Source organism: Artemia franciscana, chromosome 15 (genome assembly GCF_032884065.1).
Source record: "Artemia franciscana chromosome 15, ASM3288406v1, whole genome shotgun sequence".
In the NCBI taxonomy this organism is placed as follows: Eukaryota; Metazoa; Arthropoda; class Branchiopoda; order Anostraca; family Artemiidae; genus Artemia; species Artemia franciscana.
In genome coordinates, this window is record NC_088877.1 from 28,441,499 (window position 1) to 28,463,593 (window position 22,095).

At 30.9% G+C, this 22,095-nt stretch overlaps 2 long non-coding RNA genes across 3 annotated transcripts in view; both read left to right on the forward strand.

Moving 5' to 3' along the window:
* The first annotated feature begins 220 nt into the window (after nucleotides 1-220).
* The window catches only part of LOC136036309 (uncharacterized), a 487,034-nt gene continuing 465,159 nt past the window's right edge, over nucleotides 221-22,095 (forward strand). Inside the window, exon 1 of the long non-coding RNA XR_010619690.1 lies at nucleotides 221-1,502. This is a non-coding gene — a long non-coding RNA (uncharacterized LOC136036309). The remainder of the gene's footprint in view (nucleotides 1,503-22,095) is intronic.
* LOC136036287 (uncharacterized) lies at nucleotides 13,164-20,564 on the forward strand. Of its 2 annotated transcripts, none has more exons than XR_010619683.1 (3): nucleotides 13,164-15,505; nucleotides 16,440-16,549; nucleotides 19,409-20,564. It is a non-coding gene; the product is annotated as an uncharacterized LOC136036287 (long non-coding RNA). The 2 variants fall into 2 exon arrangements; XR_010619684.1 differs by having other exon boundaries at nucleotides 13,164-14,456; nucleotides 15,364-16,549.

Below are 22,095 nucleotides of genomic sequence, written 5' to 3' on the forward strand. Positions count from 1 at the left end.
TAAAAATAAGTTGTCTGTCCGTTACGCCAGATTATATCTTCTATATATATAAAAGAAAACAAACTAGAATGTAAAAACTGGAAATTGCATAAATATTTCGAAATATTTTGACAATAGATTAAAGTAATTCGAAAAAAGAAAAATGGTAAAAAACTAAAAAAAAACTAAAAAGAAAAACTTTAAAAAAAATAAAAATTTAAAAAATTAAAAAAAGAAAAAACCTAAAAAGAAAAAATGTAAAAAATAAAAAAGATAAAAAACTAAAAAAAACTAAAAAAAGCTACAAAACTAAAAAAAAGAAAAAACTAAAAAAAAACTAGGAATTGCACAAATATTTCAATATATTTTGACAATAGATTAAAGTAATTCGAAAACCTTAAAACAGATACCCCAAATTTTGAGGTTTAATATAAATTGTTGGAGCTTTAGCATGCTTGGCACGTAAAGATTTTTCCAAGTGTCAATGTTAGAATGAATATTGACAAATTGAAGAAAACAAATCAATAAAAAGAAGAAACTAAAAAAAAAGAAAACATTAAAAAAGAAAAAAAACTAAAGAAGAAACTGTATCTATATATGTAAAAATCTATATATACAAAAATAAGTTGTCTGTCTTTTATGTCTGTTACACTATGTCTGTTACGCCAGATTATATCTTATCTATATACAAAAATAAGTTGTATGTATTTTTGCATTGAGAGTTTGCATATGACGTCTGAAAAATAAAGAAGAAAAACAAAAATGAAAAAACTAAAAAAAAAAAAATAAAAAAAAAACTTAAAAAGAAAAAAATGTAAAAAAAATAAAAATAAAAATAAAACAGTTCAAAATAGGGATGATACCTTTTTATTGACAGTGAAATATAAAGTTATTTAACTGGATATTTCGAACACATATAGCCTACAGTGTTCATCATCAGCAGTAAAACTCTGTTTTACTGCTGATGATGAACACTGTATATGTGTTCGAAATATCCAGTTAAATAATTTTATATTTCACTGTCAATAAAAAGGTATCATCCCTATTTTGAACTGTTTTACTTTCGTCATGGAAAGGCAGTGTGGTCTTCGAAGTTAACTACGTCGAAAAAATAAAAAGGTAAAAACTAAAAAGAAAAAAAACTAAAAAAAGCTATCCAACTAAAAAAAGAAAAAACTAAAAAAAACTGGGAATTGCACAAATATTTCAAAATATTTTGACAAAAGATTAAGGTAATTCGAAAACCTTAAAACAGATACCCAAATTTTAAGGTTTATTATAAATTTTTGGAGCTTTAGCTTGCTTGGCACGTAAAGATTTTTCCAAGTGTCAATGTTAGAATGAACATTGACAAATTGAAGAAAACAAATCAATAAAAAGAAGAAACTTAAAAAAGAAAAATTTAAAAAAGAAAAAAACTAAGGAAAAAACTAAAAAAGAAAAAAAAACTGAAATGAAACTGTATCTATCTATATATATAAAAATAAGTTGTCTGTGTGTGGATCTGTGGATCTGTGGATCAGGTGACGTCACCTGAAAAAACTGGATCAGGTGACGTCAAAACTGAAAAAACTAAAAAAAGGCAAAAACTACAAAAAAAAAAATAAAACTAATAAAAAAAATAAAAAAGCTAAAAAACTAAAAAAACTAAAAAAAGGCAAAAACTACAAAAAAAACTAAAAACTAATATAAAAGCTAAAAAACTAAAAAAACTAAAAAAAGGCAAAAACTACAAAAAAACTAAAAACTAATAAAAAAAATAAAAAAGCTAAAAAACTAAAAAAACTAAAAAAAGGTAAAAAACTAAAAAAACTAAAAACTAAAAAAAACTAAAAAAAAGGAAAAAACTGAAAAATAAGCTAAAATAAAGGTAAAAACCAATAAAAAACTAAAAAAAAAACTAAAAAACTAAAAAAAGGCAAAAACTACAAAAAAAAACTAAAAACTAATAAAAAAAGTAAAAAGCTAAAAAACTAAAAAAACTAAAAAAACTAAAAAAAGGTAAAAAACTAAAAAAATAAAAAATAAAAAAAAACTAAAAAAAGGAAAAAACTGAAAAATAAGCTAAAATAAAGGTAAAAACCAATAAAAACTAAAAAGAAAAAAAGGAAAAAACTAAAAAAAATTTTCATCTAAAAAACTAAAAAAAACTAAAAAGGTAAAAACTAAAAGAACTAAAAAAGAAAAAAATAAATGACGACACTCAAAGAGAAAGCGACCAGGACAAAAGGAATGTTCGATTAGCAATCAACAAAGCACCGGGACACAGGGAGTATAAATGACGACCAGGACATAAGTAAAAAAAAAAACTAACAAAACTAAAAAGAAGGTAAAAACTACAAAAAAACTAAAAAGAAAAAAACTAAAAATTGGCAAAAACTACAAAAAAAACTAAAAACTAATAAAAAAGCTAAAAAACTAAAAAAACTAAAAAAAGGCAAAAACTACAAAAAAACTAAAAACTAATAAAAAAATAAATTAAAAAAACTAAAAAAGGTAAAAAACTAAAAAAAATAAAAAATAAAAAAAAACTAAAAAAAAGGAAAAAACTGAAAAATAAGCTAAAATAAAGGTAAAAACCAATAAAAAACTAAAAGAAAAAAAGGAAAAAACTAAAAAAAATTTTCATCTAAAAAACTAAAAAAAAAAAGGTAAAAACTAAAAGAACTAAAAAAGAAAAAAATAAATGACGACACTCAAGAGAAAGCGACCAGGACAAAAGGAATGTTCGATTAGCAATCAACAAAGCACCGGGACACAGGGAGTATAAATGACGACCAGGACATAAGTAAAAAAAAAAACTAACAAAACTAAAAAGAAGGTAAAAACTACAAAAAAACTAAAAAGAAAAAAAAAACTAAAAACTAATAAAAAAACTAAAAAATCTAAAAATCTAAATAAACTAAAAAAGAAAAAAAGGAAAAATATAAAGGAGAAAAACAAAACTTAAAAACGAATGTATATACAGACCGGGACACCGGGATACAAATGACGACCGGGACACAGGGAATATAATGACGACCGGGACACAGGGACACAACTACAACGGGGACACCGGCGGAAACAGGGGGATATAAATGACGACCGGGACACCGGGACAGGGAATGGTCGATTAGCAATCACCATCAACAAAGCTCAAGGGCAATCATTAGAATCATGAGGTATAGATCTGAATACAGATTGTTTTCCCATGGACCATTATATGTTGCATGTTCAAGAGTCGGTAAACCTGACAATCTATTTATATGCAAAGACAATGGGACAGCAAAGAATGTTGTATATTCGCAAGTTTTACGTAGTTAAAACCATATATATATATATATATATATATATATATATATATATATATATATATATATATATATATATATATACTAGTTGGTGGGGGCGCTTCGCGCCCCCCCCAAGCCCCCCCGCGCGCGTAAGTCGTTACGCGCCATAATAGTTACGCGCCATTGTAGTTGTGTCCCTATGTCCCACCTGTGAATATAGATAGATATATATATATGGTTTTAACTACGTAAAACTTGCGAATATACAACATTCTTTGCTGTCCCATTGTCTTTGCATATAAATAGATTGTCAGGTTTACCGACTCTTGAACATGCAACATATAATGGTCCATGGGAAAACAATCTGTATTCAGATCTATACCTCATGATTCTAATGATTGCCCTTGAGCTTTGTTGATGGTGATTGCTAATCGACCATTCCCTGTCCCGGTGTCCCGGTCGTCATTTACATCCCCCTGTTTCCCCCGGTGTCCCCGTTGTAGTTGTGTCCCTGTGTCCCGGTCGTCATTTATATTCCCTGTGTCCCGGGTCCCGGTCGTCATTTGTATCCCGGTGTCCCGGTCTGTATATACATTCGTTTTTTAGTTTTGTTTTTCTCCTTTATTTTTTTCCTTTTTTTTTCTTTTTTAGCTTATTTAGATTTTTAGATTTTTTAGTTTTTTTATTAGTTTTTAGTTTTTTTTTTCTTTTTAGTTTTTTTGTCCCGGTCGTCATTTATATCCCCCTGTTTCCCCCGGTGTCCCCGTTGTAGTTGTGTCCCTGTGTCCCGGTCGTCATTTATATTCCCTGTGTCCCGGTCGTCATTTGTATCCCGGTGTACCGGAGTTGTGTCCCTGTGTCCCGGTCGTCATTTATATTCCCTGTGTCCCGGGTCCCGGTCGTCATTTGTATCCCGGTGTCCCGGTCTGTATATACATTCGTTTTTTAGTTTTGTTTTTCTCCTTTATTTTTTTCCTTTTTTTTTCTTTTTTAGCTTATTTAGATTTTTAGATTTTTTAGTTTTTTTATTAGTTTTTAGTTTTTTTTTCTTTTTAGTTTTTTTGTCCCGGTCGTCATTTATATCCCCCTGTTTCCCCCGGGTCGTCATTTATACTCCCTGTGTCCCGGTGCTTTGTTGATTGCTAATCGAACATTCCTTTTGTCCTGGTCGCTTTCTCTTTGAGTGTCGTCATTTATTTTTTTCTTTTTTAGTTCTTTTAGTTTTTACCTTTTTTAGTTTTTTTTAGTTTTTAGTTTTTTTAGTTTTTTACCTTTTTTTAGTTTTTTTAGTTTTTTTTAGTTTTTTAGCTTTTTTATTTTTTTTATTAGTTTTTAGTTTTTTTGTAGTTTTTGCCTTTTTTTTAGTTTTTTTAGTTTTTTAGCTTTTTTATTAGTTTTTAGTTTTTTTTGTAGTTTTTGCCTTTTTTTAGTTTTTTTAGTTTTTTAGCTTTTTTATTTTTTTTATTAGTTTTTAGTTTTTTTTGTAGTTTTTGCCTTTTTTTTCTCTTTGAGTGTCGTCATTTATTAGTTTTTTCCTTTTTTTTTTTAGTTTTTTATTGGTTTTTACCTTTATTTTAGCTTATTTTTCAGTTTTTTCCTTTTTTTTAGTTTTTTTTATTTTTTATTTTTTTTAGTTTTTTACCTTTTTTTAGTTTTTTTAGTTTTTTAGCTTTTTTACTTTTTTTATTAGTTTTTAGTTTTTTTTGTAGTTTTTGCCTTTTTTTAGTTTTTTCAGTTTTTTTTTTAGTTTTTTATTGGTTTTTACCTTTATAGTTTTTTTAGTTTTTTAGCTTTTTTATTTTTTTTATTAGTTTTTAGTTTTTTTTGTAGTTTTTGCCTTTTTTTAGTTTTTTCAGTTTTGACGTCACCTGATCCAGTTTTTTCAGGTGACGTCACCTGACACATCCATCCACACATCCATCCACACATCCATCCACAGACAACTTATTTTTATATATATAGATATATATCTATCTATATATATAAAAATAAGTTGTCTGTCTGTGGATGGATGGATGGATGTGTCAGGTGACGTCACCTGAAAAAACTGGATTAGGTGACGTCAAAACTGAAAAAACTAAAGAAAGGCAAAAACTACAAAAAAAACTAAAAACTAATAAAAAAAATAAAAAAGCTAAAAAACTAAAAAAACTATAAAGGTAAAAACCAATAAAAAACTAAAAAAAAAAGTGAAAAAACTAAAAAAAGGCAAAAACTACAAAAAAAACTAAAAACTAATAAAAAAAGTAAAAAAGCTAAAAAACTAAAAAAACTAAAAAAACTAAAAAAAGGTAAAAAACTAAAAAAAATAAAAAATAAAAAAAAACTAAAAAAAAGGAAAAAACTGAAAAATAAGCTAAAATAAAGGTAAAAACCAATAAAAAACTAAAAAAAAAGGAAAAAACTAATAAATGACGACACTCAAAGAGAAAGCGACCAGGACAAAAGGAATGTTCGATTAGCAATCAACAAAGCACCGGGACACAGGGAGTATAAATGACGACCAGGACATAAGTAAAAAAAAAAAACTATCTATATATATAAAAATAAGTTGTCTGTGGATCTGTGGATCGTGGATCAGGTGACGTCACCTGAAAAAACTGGATCAGGTGACGTCAAAACTGAAAAAACTAAAAAAAGGCAAAAACTACAAAAAAAACTAAAAACTAATAAAAAAAATAAAAAAGCTAAAAAACTAAAAAAACTAAAAAAAGGCAAAAACTACAAAAAAAACTAAAAACTAATAAAAAAGCTAAAAAACTAAAAAAACTAAAAAAAAGGCAAAAACTACAAAAAAACTAAAAACTAATAAAAAAAATAAAAAAGCTAAAAAACTAAAAAAACTAAAAAAACTAAAAAAAGGTAAAAAACTAAAAAAACTAAAAACTAAAAAAAAACTAAAAAAGGTAAAAACTAAAAGAACTAAAAAAGAAAAAAATAAATGACGACACTCAAAGAGAAAGCGACCAGGACAAAAGGAATGTTCGATTAGCAATCAACAAAGCACCGGGACACAGGGAGTATAAATGACGACCAGGACACAAGTAAAAAAAAAATTAACAAAACTAAAAAGAAGGTAAAAACTACAAAAAAACTAAAAAGAAAAAAAAACTAAAAACTAATAAAAAAACTAAAAAATCTAAAAATCTAAATAAACTAAAAAAGAAAAAAAAAGGAAAAAAATAAAGGAGAAAAACAAAACTAAAAAACGAATGTATATACAGACCGGTACACCGGGATACAAATGACGACCGGGACACAGGGAATATAAATAACGACCGGGACACAGGGACACAACTACAACGGGGACACCGGGGGAAACAGGGGGATATAAATGACGACCGGGACAAAAAAAACTCAAAAGAAATAAAAACTAAAAACTAATAAAAAAAACTAAAAAATCTAAAAATCTAAATAAGCTAAAAAAGAAAAAAAAAGGAAAAAAATAAAGGAGAAAAACAAAACTAAAAAACGAATGTATATACAGACCGGGACACCGGGATACAAATGATGACCGGGACCCGGGACACAGGGAATATAAATGACGACCGGGACACAGGGACACAACTACAACGGGGACACCGGGGGAAACAGGGGGATGTAAATGACGACCGGGACACCGGGACAGGGAATGGTCGATTAGCAATCACCATCAACAAAGCTCAAGGGCAATCATTAGAATCATGAGGTATAGATCTGAATACAGATTGTTTTCCCATGGACCATTATATGTTGCATGTTCAAGAGTCGGTAAACCTGACAATCTATTTATATGCAAAGACAATGGGACAGCAAAGAATGTTGTATATTCGCAAGTTTTACGTAGTTAAAACCATATATATATATATATATCTATATTCACAGGTGGGACATAGGGACACAACTACAATGGCGCGTAACTATTATGGCGCGTAACGACTTACGCGCGCGGGGGGGCTTGGGGGGGGCGCGAAGCGCCCCCACCAACTAGGTGTTGGGGTGGCGCGAAGCGCCACCCCAACAGCTAGTATATATATATATATATATGGTTTTAACTACGTAAAACTTGCGAATATACAACATTCTTTGCTGTCCCATTGTCTTTGCATATAAATAGATTGTCAGGTTTACCGACTCTTGAACATGCAACATATAATGGTCCTTGGGAAAACAATCTGTATTCAGATCTATACCTCATGATTCTAATGATTGCCCTTGAGCTTTGTTGATGGTGATTGCTAATCGACCATTCCCTGTCCCGGTGTCCCAGTCGTCATTTATATCCCCCTGTTTTCCCCGGTGTCCTCGTTGTAGTTGTGTCCCTGTGTCCCGGTCGTCATTTATATTCCCTGTGTCCCGGTCGTCATTTGTATCCCGGTGTCCCGGTCTGTATATACATTCGTTTTTTAGTTTTGTTTTTCTCCTTTATTTTTTTCCTTTTTTTTTCTTTTTTAGTTTATTTAGATTTTTAGTTTTTCTATTAGTTTTTAGTTTTTTTTTCTTTTTAGTTTTTTTGTAGTTTTTACCTTCTTTTTAGTTTTGTTAGTTTTTTTTTTTACTTATGTCCTGGTCGTCATTTATACTCCCTGTGTCCCGGTGCTTTGTTGATTGCTAATCGAACATTCCTTTTGTCTCGTCATTTATTTTTTTCTTTTTTAGTTCTTTTAATTTTTACCTTTTTTAGTTTTTTTTAGTTTTTTAGATGAAAATTTTTTTTAGTTTTTTCCTTTTTTCTTTTTAGTTTTTTATTGGTTTTTACCTTTATTTTAGCTTATTTTTCAGTTTTTTCCTTTTTTTTAGTTTTTTTTATTTTTTTTTTTTTAGTTTTTTACCTTTTTTTAGTTTTTTTTATTTTTTTTAGTTTTTTAGCTTTTTTACTTTTTTTATTAGTTTTTAGTTTTTTTTGTAGTTTTTGCCTTTTTTTAGTTTTTTCAGTTTTTTTTTTTAGTCTTTTATTGGTTTTTACCTTTATTTCAGCTTATTTTTCAGTTTTTTCCTTTTTTTTAGTTTTTTTTAGTTTTTAGTTTTTTTTAGTTTTTTACCTTTTTTTAGTTTTTTTAGTTTTTTTAGTTTTTAAGCTTTTTTATTTTTTTTATTAGTTTTTAGTTTTTTTTGTAGTTTTTGCCTTTTTTTAGTTTTTTTAGTTTTTTAGCTTTTTTATTAATTTTTTATTGGTTTTTACCTTTATTTTAGCTTATTTTTCAGTTTTTTCCTTTTTTTTAGTTTTTTTTTATTTTTTATTTTTTTTAGTTTTTACCTTTTTTTTAGTTTTTTTAGTTTTTTAGTTTTTTTAGTTTTTTAGCTTTTTTACTTTTTTTATTAGTTTTTAGTTTTTTTTGTAGTTTTTGCCTTTTTTTAGTTTTTTCAGTTTTTTTTTAGTTTTTTATTGGTTTTTACCTTTATTTTAGCTTATTTTTCAGTTTTTCCTTTTTTTTAGTTTTTTTTTTAGTTTTTAGTTTTTTTAGTTTTTTACCTTTTTTTAGTTTTTTTAGTTTTTTAGCTTTTTTGTTTTTTTATTAGTTTTTAGTTTTTTTTGTAGTTTTTGCCTTTTTTTAGTTTTTTTAGTTTTTTAGCTTTTTTATTAGTTTTTAGTTTTTTTTGTAGTTTTTGCCTTTTTTTAGTTTTTTTAGTTTTTTAGCTTTTTTATTTTTTTTATTAGTTTTTAGTTTTTTTTTGTAGTTTTTGCCTTTTTTTAGTTTTTTCAGTTTTGACGTCACCTGATCCAGTTTTTTCAGGTGACGTCACCTGATCCACAGATCCACAGATCCACACACAGACAACTTATTTTTATATATATAGATAAGATATAATCTGGCGTAACGGACAGACAACTTATTTTTATATATATAGATATATATATATACTAGCTGTTGGGGTGGCGCTTCGCGCCACCCCAACACCTAGTTGGTGGGGGCGCTTCGCGCCCCCCCCAAGCCCCCCCGCGCGCGTAAGTCGTTACGCGCCATAATAGTTACGCGCCATTGTAGTTGTGTCCCTATGTCCCACCTGTGAATATAGATAGATATATATATATGGTTTTAACTACGTAAAACTTGCGAATATACAACATTCTTTGCTGTCCCATTGTCTTTGCATATAAATAGATTGTCAGGTTTACCGACTCTTGAACATGCAACATATAATGGTCCATGGGAAAACAATCTGTATTCAGATCTATACCTCATGATTCTAATGATTGCCCTTGAGCTTTGTTGATGGTGATTGCTAATCGACCATTCCCTGTCCCGGTGTCCCGGTCGTCATTTACATCCCCCTGTTTCCCCCGGTGTCCCCGTTGTAGTTGTGTCCCTGTGTCCCGGTCGTCATTTATATTCCCTGTGTCCCGGGTCCCGGTCGTCATTTGTATCCCGGTGTCCCGGTCTGTATATACATTCGTTTTTTAGTTTTGTTTTTCTCCTTTATTTTTTTCCTTTTTTTTTCTTTTTTAGCTTATTTAGATTTTTAGATTTTTTAGTTTTTTTATTAGTTTTTAGTTTTTTTTTCTTTTTAGTTTTTTTGTCCCGGTCGTCATTTATATCCCCCTGTTTCCCCCGGTGTCCCCGTTGTAGTTGTGTCCCTGTGTCCCGGTCGTCATTTATATTCCCTGTGTCCCGGTCGTCATTTGTATCCCGGTGTACCGGAGTTGTGTCCCTGTGTCCCGGTCGTCATTTATATTCCCTGTGTCCCGGGTCCCGGTCGTCATTTGTATCCCGGTGTCCCGGTCTGTATATACATTCGTTTTTTAGTTTTGTTTTTCTCCTTTATTTTTTTCCTTTTTTTTTCTTTTTTAGCTTATTTAGATTTTTAGATTTTTTAGTTTTTTTATTAGTTTTTAGTTTTTTTTTCTTTTTAGTTTTTTTGTCCCGGTCGTCATTTATATCCCCCTGTTTCCCCCGGGTCGTCATTTATACTCCCTGTGTCCCGGTGCTTTGTTGATTGCTAATCGAACATTCCTTTTGTCCTGGTCGCTTTCTCTTTGAGTGTCGTCATTTATTTTTTTCTTTTTTAGTTCTTTTAGTTTTTACCTTTTTTAGTTTTTTTTAGTTTTTAGTTTTTTTAGTTTTTTACCTTTTTTTAGTTTTTTTAGTTTTTTTTAGTTTTTTAGCTTTTTTATTTTTTTTATTAGTTTTTAGTTTTTTTGTAGTTTTTGCCTTTTTTTTAGTTTTTTTAGTTTTTTAGCTTTTTTATTAGTTTTTAGTTTTTTTTGTAGTTTTTGCCTTTTTTTAGTTTTTTTAGTTTTTTAGCTTTTTTATTTTTTTTATTAGTTTTTAGTTTTTTTTGTAGTTTTTGCCTTTTTTTTCTCTTTGAGTGTCGTCATTTATTAGTTTTTTCCTTTTTTTTTTAGTTTTTTATTGGTTTTTACCTTTATTTTAGCTTATTTTTCAGTTTTTTTCCTTTTTTTTAGTTTTTTTTATTTTTTATTTTTTTTAGTTTTTTACCTTTTTTTAGTTTTTTTAGTTTTTTAGCTTTTTTACTTTTTTTATTAGTTTTTAGTTTTTTTTGTAGTTTTTGCCTTTTTTTAGTTTTTTCAGTTTTTTTTTTAGTTTTTTATTGGTTTTTACCTTTATAGTTTTTTTAGTTTTTTAGCTTTTTTATTTTTTTTATTAGTTTTTAGTTTTTTTTGTAGTTTTTGCCTTTTTTTAGTTTTTTCAGTTTTGACGTCACCTGATCCAGTTTTTTCAGGTGACGTCACCTGACACATCCATCCATCCATCCATCCACAGACAACTTATTTTTATATATATAGATATATATATATATATATATATATATATATATATATATATATATATATATATATATATATATATATATATATATATATATATATATATATATATATATATATATATATATATATATATATATATATATATATATATATATATATATATATATATATATATATATATATATATATATATATATATATATATATATACTAGCTGTTGGGGTGGCGCTTCGCGCCACCCCAACACCTAGTTGGTGGGGGCGCTTCGCGCCCCCCCAAGCCCCCCCGCGCGCGTAAGTCGTTACGCGCCATAATAGTTACGCGCCATTGTAGTTGTGTCCCTATGTCCCACCTGTGAATATAGATATATATATATATATATATGGTTTTAACTACGTAAAACTTGCGAATATACAACATTCTTTGCTGTCCCATTGTCTTTGCATATAAATAGATTGTCAGGTTTACCGACTCTTGAACATGCAACATATAATGGTCCATGGGAAAACAATCTGTATTCAGATCTATACCTCATGATTCTAATGATTGCCCTTGAGCTTTGTTGATGGTGATTGCTAATCGACCATTCCCTGTCCCGGTGTCCCGGTCGTCATTTACATCCCCCTGTTTCCCCCGGTATCCCCGTTGTAGTTGTGTCCCTGTGTCCCGGTCGTCATTTATATTCCCTGTGTCCCGGGTCCCGGTCATCATTTGTATCCCGGTGTCCCGGTCTGTATATACATTCGTTTTTTAGTTTTGTTTTTCTCCTTTATTTTTTTCCTTTTTTTTTCTTTTTTAGTTTATTTAGATTTTTAGATTTTTTAGTTTTTTTATTAGTTTTTAGTTTTTTTTTCTTTTTAGTTTTTTTGTAGTTTTTACCTTCTTTTTAGTTTTGTTAATTTTTTTTTTTTACTTGTGTCCTGGTCGTCATTTATACTCCCTGTGTCCCGGTGCTTTGTTGATTGCTAATCGAACATTCCTTTTGTCCTGGTCGCTTTCTCTTTGAGTGTCGTCATTTATTTTTTTCTTTTTTAGTTCTTTTAGTTTTTACCTTTTTTAGTTTTTTTTTAGTTTTTAGTTTTTTTAGTTTTTTACCTTTTTTTAGTTTTTTTAGTTTTTTTAGTTTTTTAGCTTTTTTATTTTTTTTATTAGTTTTTAGTTTTTTTGTAGTTTTTGCCTTTTTTTTAGTTTTTTAGCTTTTTTATTAGTTTTTAGTTTTTTTTGTAGTTTTTGCCTTTTTTTAGTTTTTTTAGTTTTTTAGCTTTTTTATTTTTTTTATTAGTTTTTAGTTTTTTTTGTAGTTTTTGCCTTTTTTTAGTTTTTTCAGTTTTGACGTCACCTGATCCAGTTTTTTCAGGTGACGTCACCTGATCCACGATCCACAGATCCACAGACAACTTATTTTTATATATATAGATAGTTTTTTTTTTTTTTACTTATGTCCTGGTCGTCATTTATACTCCCTGTGTCCCGGTGCTTTGTTGATTGCTAATCGAACATTCCTTTTGTCCTGGTCGCTTTCTCTTTGAGTGTCGTCATTTATTAGTTTTTTCCTTTTTTTTTTAGTTTTTTATTGGTTTTTACCTTTATTTTAGCTTATTTTTCAGTTTTTTCCTTTTTTTTATTTTTTTTTTATTTTTTATTTTTTTTAGTTTTTTACCTTTTTTTAGTTTTTTTAGTTTTTTTAGTTTTTTAGCTTTTTTACTTTTTTTATTAGTTTTTAGTTTTTTTTTGTAGTTTTTGCCTTTTTTTAGTTTTTTCAGTTTTTTTTTTAGTTTTTTATTGGTTTTTACCTTTATAGTTTTTTTAGTTTTTTAGCTTTTTTATTTTTTTTATTAGTTTTTAGTTTTTTTTGTAGTTTTTGCCTTTTTTTAGTTTTTTCAGTTTTGACGTCACCTAATCCAGTTTTTTCAGGTGACGTCACCTGACACATCCATCCATCCATCCACAGACAGACAACTTATTTTTATATATATAGAAGATATATATATATATATATATATATATATATATATATATATATATATATATATATATATATATATATATATATATATATATATATATATATATATATATATATATATGTTTTTAACTACGTAAAATTTGCAAATATACAACATTCTTCGCTGTCCCATTGTCTGTGCATATAAATAGATTGTCAGGTTTACCGATTCTTGAACTTGCAACATATAATTGTCCATGGGAAAAACTATCCACATTCAGATCTATACCTCACTATTCTAATGATTGCTCTTGAGCTTTGTTGATGGTGATTACTAATCGAATATTCTCTGTGTTCCCGTCGTCATTTGTATATCCCCCCTCTGCCCCCCCAGCGTCCCCGTTGCAGTTGTCTCCCTGTGTCCCGGTCGTCATTTATATTCCCTGTGTCCAGGTCGTCATTTGTGTCCCGGTGTCCCAGTTTGTAATTTCTCTTTGAGTGTCCCGGTCGTCATTTATATTCCCTGTGTCCCGGTGTCCCGGTCGTCATTTGTGTCCCTGTCTTTAATTTCTCTTCGAACAATCCCTGTGTCCCGGTCGTCATTTATATATCCCCCCTGTGCCTCCGGCGTCCCCGTTGTAGTTGTGTCCCTGTGTCCCGGTCGTCATTTATATACCCTGTGTCCTGGTTGTGATTTGTGTCCCGGTATCCCAGTCTGTAATTTCTCTTTGAGTGTCCCGGTCGTCATTTATATTCCCTGTGTCCCGGTCGTCATTTGTGTCCCGGTCTGTAATTTCATCAGTTGACAAACATGACGTCAGTCGACAAACAACTTCATGACGACATACAGCTCAATCCTTATAATGACCTCACTTGACAGACAGACAGACAGAAAGACAACTTATTTTTATATATGTAGATAAGTTTACAACTGAAACTAAGGAGCAACATTACAACTTAAAACGAACAGAAATTGTTCCATATAAATAAAAGAGGTTATAGAAATGTTGTTTCTAAATTAAATTTTGATCAAAATAGAGCATAGATTGATATGAACAAAAAAATTCCGAGGGAAGTAAAGAGCAAAGTTGAAAATTAGAACGAGCAAAAATTATTACTTCCCAGCCTATCTAACATATATCAATAAAACTAGTGCAAATAAATCAACTGGTGATATTTCCCTGTTTGTAGGATAACAGAAAACTTAGCCAATTCCAAATACAAGAATACTAATCTAGGAGCCAAAAGTAAAGACGTAGCCTCACAACAAAAAACTGATCTATAACGGTTTTTATAGTCTTACAAGAACTGTGATATCATTAACTTTTAATATACAATAAAAATTATCTTAAAAACTTCGGCATAAAAATAATACGTTTAAATTCATTAAACAGCATACATAATAATGGATTGATTTATCAGGTAACATCTTGGTTTTACCAGTATTGTTCGAAAAGAAGAACATATCAACCGCAATATGAGGTCTGGAAATCCAGTTATCATGGTTGCAGCAGTAGCTGCAACCTAGTAAAGAGCGAATCGCAGTAATGTAAGTAATGATTGTATTTTCTATATAGGGACAGGTCAAATAACTTCCTAAGCCTAAAGGCTAATTTCTGTTGAGCTAACAAAATTTTCTACAAGCATGTCGATATGCAAACCTGTCCGCTTAGTTAACCTTTTGTGTCTAAGCTATTGCCCTAGAGCTACTTTCTTATGTGCTACTAAATTTAATTTTTTAAACCAAAGATTTAAAGATCTATATTTTTTCAAAAAAAGAAGCGCAACTATATTTTGATTATTTTTTTCACTCTAAACTTACTTTTTCCTTCAATTCTTGTACGACTTCTTCGTTCAGCTCCTTAATAAGGGTTGAGGTGTCTTATCTCTCCTAGATTGGAGGTGATTAAAAGTCATGTAAAATAATAAGTTTTCAACTGAAACGAAGAAGCAGCATTAAAATTTAAAACGAACAGAAATTATTCCGCATAAATACAAAAGACTATGGCAGTGTTGTTTATTCATTACATGTTAATAAAAAACAAGCTAAGATTAATTTAGAAAAAACAAATTTTTTCCGAGGGAAGTAAAGAGCGAAGTTGAAACTTGAAACGAATAAAAATTATTACTTCCCAGCATGTCTAACATATATCAATAAAGCCAGAGAAAATAAATCAACTGGTGATATTTCCCTATGTTTGAAGATTTACAGAAAACTAGCGCTTTACTGAAAACACAAAAGCCAAGTATAAAAATAAGATATTGATCTAGGAGTCAAAAATAAGTACGTAACCTCACAACAACAAACCAATCTATAAACGTATTTCTCAGTCTTACAGGAGCTGTGATATCAGTAACTTTCAGTATTAAATTAAAACTATGATAAAAACTTAGGCATAAAAAAATTAAGTTAAAAGTAATTAATCAGCATTCAAAATAATGGATTTATTTATCAGGTAATGTCTTGGGCTCAGCTCCTATCACTCGAAATGAAGATCATCTCAACCGTAAGATGAACTCTAGAAATCCACTTGCTTCTCTCTATAAAACGGATAATTTCAAGTTATGATACATAAATACACAAGGGCCAGAACCAAGGTATGATAAGCTAGTTCTGGTGTTACTTGGTTGTTTTACATTCGTTTTTTCATAGGTATATATTTTTGGGGTGATACCTAGCACGGGGATACAATAGGAAATTTATGGTAGACACGCCACTTGCCTGGGTATGGAATTTAAAGTGTCGAAACCCTATATCCAAGTGTATATCCTCAGTTTGAATTCCCTCTCTTCAAGAGCGTCGTCTCAGTTTGATTCTTGAATTTGGCCAATATCTTCTCAGAAGTGATAAATACAGATCGATACTACCACCAGTTTTAGTGAAACATCAAAGTACTAGGTTGAAGAAAATTGACAGATTAGCAGCACCTCCTTCATGCACAAATTGTTTTTCCAACTCAGTCATCCCTTTCTTTGTATCAAAGTATAACAATTGTTAATTTATTCCTATTCGTCTTCTGATTTTTTTGTCGTTTGATTTAATCCTTTTTTTGTAAGCACAAGTGCCATTTAGTTTTATGACTACGAGATATTGTGCAAATAAAACCTATTCTATCCTATTCTATGTATTCTCCTGACGAGCTCTTGTTTTGGGTTGTCGCCTCTTAATTATTTGTCTTTTTTATTGTTTTTAATATTTGGTAAATGACGATTTATACTTACTTACGACACGACTGCCTGTCCATGGATTATTCTTTATGGTTGATTGTGTATGGCTATGCTGTTTGACCTATGTAATTGGATGGAGGAGTAGGGTTATGGCCTCATTCAAGTACTGATCTATATTAATTACTAAAGTAGAAAAACAGTCTTCCTTTCTCCTTCTGACTTTCTTTTTTGTTTATATATATTATACATGTATTTTTTTATGGTGTATGTTTATTTCTGTGTTTGTGCTGTTGCATTGGTGATTTCTTTCTTCATTATATTCTATAGCGAGTGTGTAGTCTTAATATTAATGTATTAATTTCAGCAACAGATACCAATGTTCCAGCTGATAGAAAGAGCCGTGCCCATCGTCAAAAAGGACCTATAAAATATCCTCTTCTTGAAGATGGCATGGATTTTGCAACAACTGAAAAGGTAAACAAACTACAATATGGTAGTTGCAGTTAAAAAAAAATATTTGAAGGAAATATATAAACAAAGCCAGCACCAATTTTCGTGATGAAGGCAATGTATATGTGAAGATATTCATATCTGGGATGAGGACATTTCCAAAGAGAATCTGAAATATTAAGTTTTTTGTTTGAAGGTATAGTATTACAGCTTTTCTTTAGAGGGAGGGGGCAGGTTTAAGATCTTCGTGAATATTTAGACTGAGACATTTAACGATATTAATGCATACACTCAGTTAATTATTTCAAGGTCTATAGATATATAAACTAAATTTTAGCTCGAGAAGGTATAGTTCAAAGAGTATGGGTAACTTATAAGAGCAAAAACTGGCGCCAGTGTCGGTTTGATGCAGCATTAAAATATGTATTTTAAAGATTCCTTCACTTCGAACTTGTCTACAAAATAATCATGAAGCATCATTTTCAGATCCAAAACGACAGTTAATCATTGAACTCAGCTCATCGTGCAGAGGTTATGCCAAATTAAACGAAAAAAAGCAACAATCTAAAAATACTTTACTTTTATACTGTTAAAAGCGTCTTTAAATGGTTTACTTCTACCGTACCAAAACTCCCATATGGTTTTGTGTTTTCAGTGAAGCGCTAGTTTTCTGTAATCCTACAAACGTAGGGAAATATCACCAGTTGATTTATTTGCACTAGTCTTATTGATATTAGCTAGATAGGCTGTGAAATAATAATTTTATTCGTTTTAAGTTTGCTCGTTACTTCCCGTGGAAAACTTTTTTTTTTAAAATTAAGTCTGATTCAAAGTCTAACGCGCTTGCAACTAAACTACGGTGGCTGATGATCGAATTCAATCTATTTGATCTTGTAGGACTATAATAAGTAATAATTTACAGCCCTTTTCCCAAAGACTAGGGAGAGTTAGGTCATTACCCAAAGCATGTTTATTGTACCTTGTTCAGTAAATACATTTGTAATTGGCTATTATAAAACATTGAGTTAATACAAGTTTCTATTATAAAAAGTGATAACGTTAAACTATATTCGGTGAAGCTGAACTTTTGCGAACAGGAGGAGGAGGAAAGGTACGTCAAGAAATAATCTATTTGGAATTTCGAGATTCAATTATTTGTTATTCTATGAATTTCTTCCTCTTTAGTACATTCAACATTTTAAAAATAATTTTGCGAGCCTCAATGTCGGCTGAACGTGTTAAAGAGTTCATTGTGAATTTTCCTAACAGAATAAAGAGACTTACTAAGGGGACTGGGAGGGGAAGTATACTAGAGGGGTTCTTGTAAATATCCTGTTAAGGGTTTTGGATCATAATTATTACAATGGTACAGTTTTACACTTCCAGGTTTTTCCACTTAAGAAGTGGCAACCAAAGTGCCGTCTTTAGTGCTTTATGGTACTTACGGATGGTAAAACTGATAAAGATCACGTAGATATGAGCAATATCTTTCAAATATGCCAATAAACATCTCTCTAAGAAGTTCTGGTATACCAATAGCCCCAGCTTTTCCACTTGAGACATGGAACCAATAGTGCCATTTGGCATTTGCAGGTGGTGAAATTTATAGGGAAAACGTAGATTTAAGAAATAAATTTTATGTGAGCTATTATGCATCTGTTGACGATCTTTTGGTATCCCTCTATCACCACCCCTTGAGAAGTGGCACAGCAAGTGTCATTTGTGTGCCATATGTCGCTTACAAAGGGTGGAATTTAGAATAAAGCTCGTAGATGTGAGAAATTGCTTTTGAATTAGCTATTACGCATCTCTCTATGATGTTCTGGTAAACCGCTAGCCCTGAAAAAAGAAAAAAATCGGGAGACAGATTAGTGCTACCCATTTAAAAAAGTGACTTGTTGCTCAAGTTTGGGGACTGGCAAGGGGTTTCAGATTTCTTTTCGGAATCACTGAATTTCTTTCCAAAATAAACTTTTAATTTTAAGACAAACCGAAGTAATAATAAGCATTCCTAAATCACTGTTAAATGGCAATTTTTTTCACAAGGCAGTTTTTTCTCAATGAGTTTTTTAACTTTTGGTTACTATGGGCTGTTGTTCGCTCTTTACTAGATTGCAGCTACCGATGCAACGGTGATTGTGGACAAATCCCGTTTATTTATATGTTTTCATACCCTGAAGGTGCAAAACCAACCAGCAAGCTCGACTAGCCAGACTGTTATGGGATAACGGATTTGAGCTCGACATAAACCTTCAATTTTTCTCAATTCAAATGTAAAATATTGAAACCATCTTCCTTTTTGAGTAACAGTTACAGCTGCGGGGAATAAATCGAAATTATACTTTTTTTTTTACATGTTTAGATCGGTAAAGAATTTGATTGAGGTGTGGGGAGGCTTCAAGTTTTTTTTTATGATTTATGAATATTGGGAAGGCTTAATGTTTTACCGAAATAGCAATGAGCACTACGATTGCGAAAGATTTATAATCCTACCACTACCCGATTATTTGTCTTTCCTGTAAGATTATGAAACCAGCTATTGGCACATTTTTAATGCCAAGTATATAATAGGCAAAATCAACATAATTAAGGTAGGAATCCGGCTTCTTGAATGAATTTCAGGTTTTTAGTGTCGCAATTTAATTTTGTAAATGAAGTATCTAGGACCAAAAGGAAAAGTTTTTTTTTCTCCTATTTTTGGGCCGGGGTATTTTTCGCCAAAGTAACGAATGACAGATTACAAAAAAAAATACTACAGAGCCTATGGTAATTATCTGAGTTGAAAAATTAACCCTTGGCCAAAACAAAAATCAAATCTTTGACATATAAGCTGCTTATTGATTCATAGTCAAGATCATTGTCTTAACTTTTCAAAATTTTTAGCATTTGGGTCCAACAATAATCGTAAAACTTGGAAATTCTGGTAGTCTGACTCTGTAGAGCTCCAGATATAAGTCATAAAGAAGACTCCAGTAATAAGCCATAAAGAAGACTGTTGCAGAGGACTGGATTCGAGCAGAAACAGTGCACAAAGTGAAGGTACAATGCTGAGATTGAGAGTAAGACATTACTAAGAAATGGTTCACCGGAAAAAAAAAGTGGTCGTTGAAAAGCTTGATTCGACGTTAGCTTACACCTGATACTTCTCTTTCTGTTCATGGTTGACATTTTAGCCAAAGTAATGGTTGAATATGTATGGTTGTATGGTTCTAAATAAAGTATGGTTGAATATTGATGGTTGCTGCATAATTCTCCTTTGTATAATATTGTTTCTTCTTCCTTTATTTTTTGCTTTTTACTTCTTTCTTAGCCAGTTTGGATGTTTCAAAATACATTTAGTCCATTCAGAGGCACTATTTGAGTCGTTGGAGACAAGTGTTGTACCATAAGCAGGACAGAACGATATGCAAGGTTTAAGCTGGCTTACGAGTTTCTCAGTTCCATGTCGCTTTGTTCTCATATTATTGTCAAAGGTAAACATTTGTAGCAAGAAAAGGTCTTTTCAAACAGTTCGTGGTAACGAACTGTAGCAAGGAGCGACCCGGCTCAATAGAAACCAAAACTCTAAAAAATGAAATTTTGATACCAATAGCTACATCGAAAAAATCGCATTTTAATGCTGATTTTAAATATATAAGTTTCATCAAGTTTAGTCTTATGTACCAAAAGTTACGAGCCTGAGAAAATTTGTGTCATTTTAGAAAATAGGGGGAAACACCCCCTAAAATTCATAGAATCTTAACGACATAAATTACACCATCAGATTAAGCGTATCAGAGAACCCTACTGTAGAAGTTTCAAGCTCCTATCTACAAAAATGTGGAATTTTGTATTTTTCGCCAGAAGGCGGATCACGGATGCGCGTTTATTTTTTTTTTTTTTCCTTTTTCCCAGGGGTGATCGTATCGACCCAGTTGTCCTAGAATGTTGAGAGAGGGCTCATTCTAAAGGAAATGAAAAGTTCTAGTGCTCTTTTAAAGTTACCAAAAAAATTGGAGGGCACCTAGGCCCCCTCCCACGCTAATTATTTTCCCAAAGTCAATGGATCAAAATTCTGAGATAGCCATTTTATTCAACGTAGTCGAAAAACCTTATAACTATGTCTTTGGAGACGACTTACTCCTCCACAGTCCCCGTGGGAGGGGTTACAAGTTCAAAACTTTGACCAGTGCTTACATATAGTAATGGTTATTGGGAAGTGTACAGGTGTTTTCAGGAGGATTTTTTGGTTGGGGGGAAGGGTTGAGAAGAGGGGGATATACTGGGGGAACTTTCCATCGAGGAATTTTTCATGGGGGAAGAAAATTTCCATGAAGGGAGCGCAGGATTTACTAGCATTATTTAAAAAACAAAAACAATGAAAAAATGTATATGAAAAAGTTTTTTTCAGCTGGAGGTAAGAAGCAGTATTAACACTTAAAACGAACAGAAATTATCAACCATATGAGGGGCTCACCTCCTCCTAATACTTCGCCTAATGTCAACTATTTATTCTACGGCTTTTGTGATTCAGGGGTCATTCTTAATGAATTGGGACAAAATTTAAGATTTAGTGTAAAGAGAGAGGTACTGACGAGGGGGCGAGCCCTCTCATATGTGTAATAAAAACATGAGAATAAAAAATTCTTTACGTAAGCTAGTTTATAAGCTATGTATATCTTTTACTAATAAAAAGATTCGTAAAAAATAAAAAGTTCTAGTTGTCTTTTTAATTAACCAAAAAATTGGAGGGCAACTAGGCTTCCTCCCCCGCTCTTTTTTTCTCAAAATCATTCGACCAAATTATGAGAAATCTATTTAGCCAAAAAAAAAAAAAATATGCAAATTTCGTTTTAATTATTTCTCTGCGGAGAGCCAAAATCAAAACATGCATTGATTCAAAAACGTTCAGAAATTAAATAAAAAAAAACAAGCTTTTTCAACTGAAAGTAAGGAGCGACATTAAAACTTAAAACAAACAGAAATTACTTCGTATATGATAGGGGCTGCTTCCTCATCAACGCCCCGCTCTTTACGCTAAAGGTTTTACTGTTTTAAAAAGAAGAGTTGAGAGAAAGAGTCAAACTTTAGCGTAAAGGGCGAGGCGTTGATATACAACATTCCCCAATAAAGCAGAGAAAAAAGTTATTATATATCCCATGCCCCTTGACAATCAGGATATGGACCCCCTCCCCTCCAAAAAAATGCTGGAGATTCACCCCTGCTAGAGGTATTCCTAGCGAAGCAGGGGACACTTGATAGCATTTGCAAGGAAGCTAATAAGGACACCTGAGGAAGCAAATGTAGTCTGTTAATATTGGCCATCCTGCTGTATTAAGATTCTTCTTCCAAAATTGCAATGTTAGTTTCAAACCAACTCTTTTGGCATCTCAAAGGGTTGATGAAATAAAGAGTACTCGGGTTTCATGTAATTTCTGACCTTAGATGCGACAGTCTATACTAAAGTAGTTTAGGAGTTCAATCATTGATCAGTTCTTTCATGGCGCGGATTTTCTTCCAAAAAAAGCAATTTCTCTTCCATTTTAATGAAGTACATTTGAATTCGAAGAATCGTTTTGATCTTCATTTCG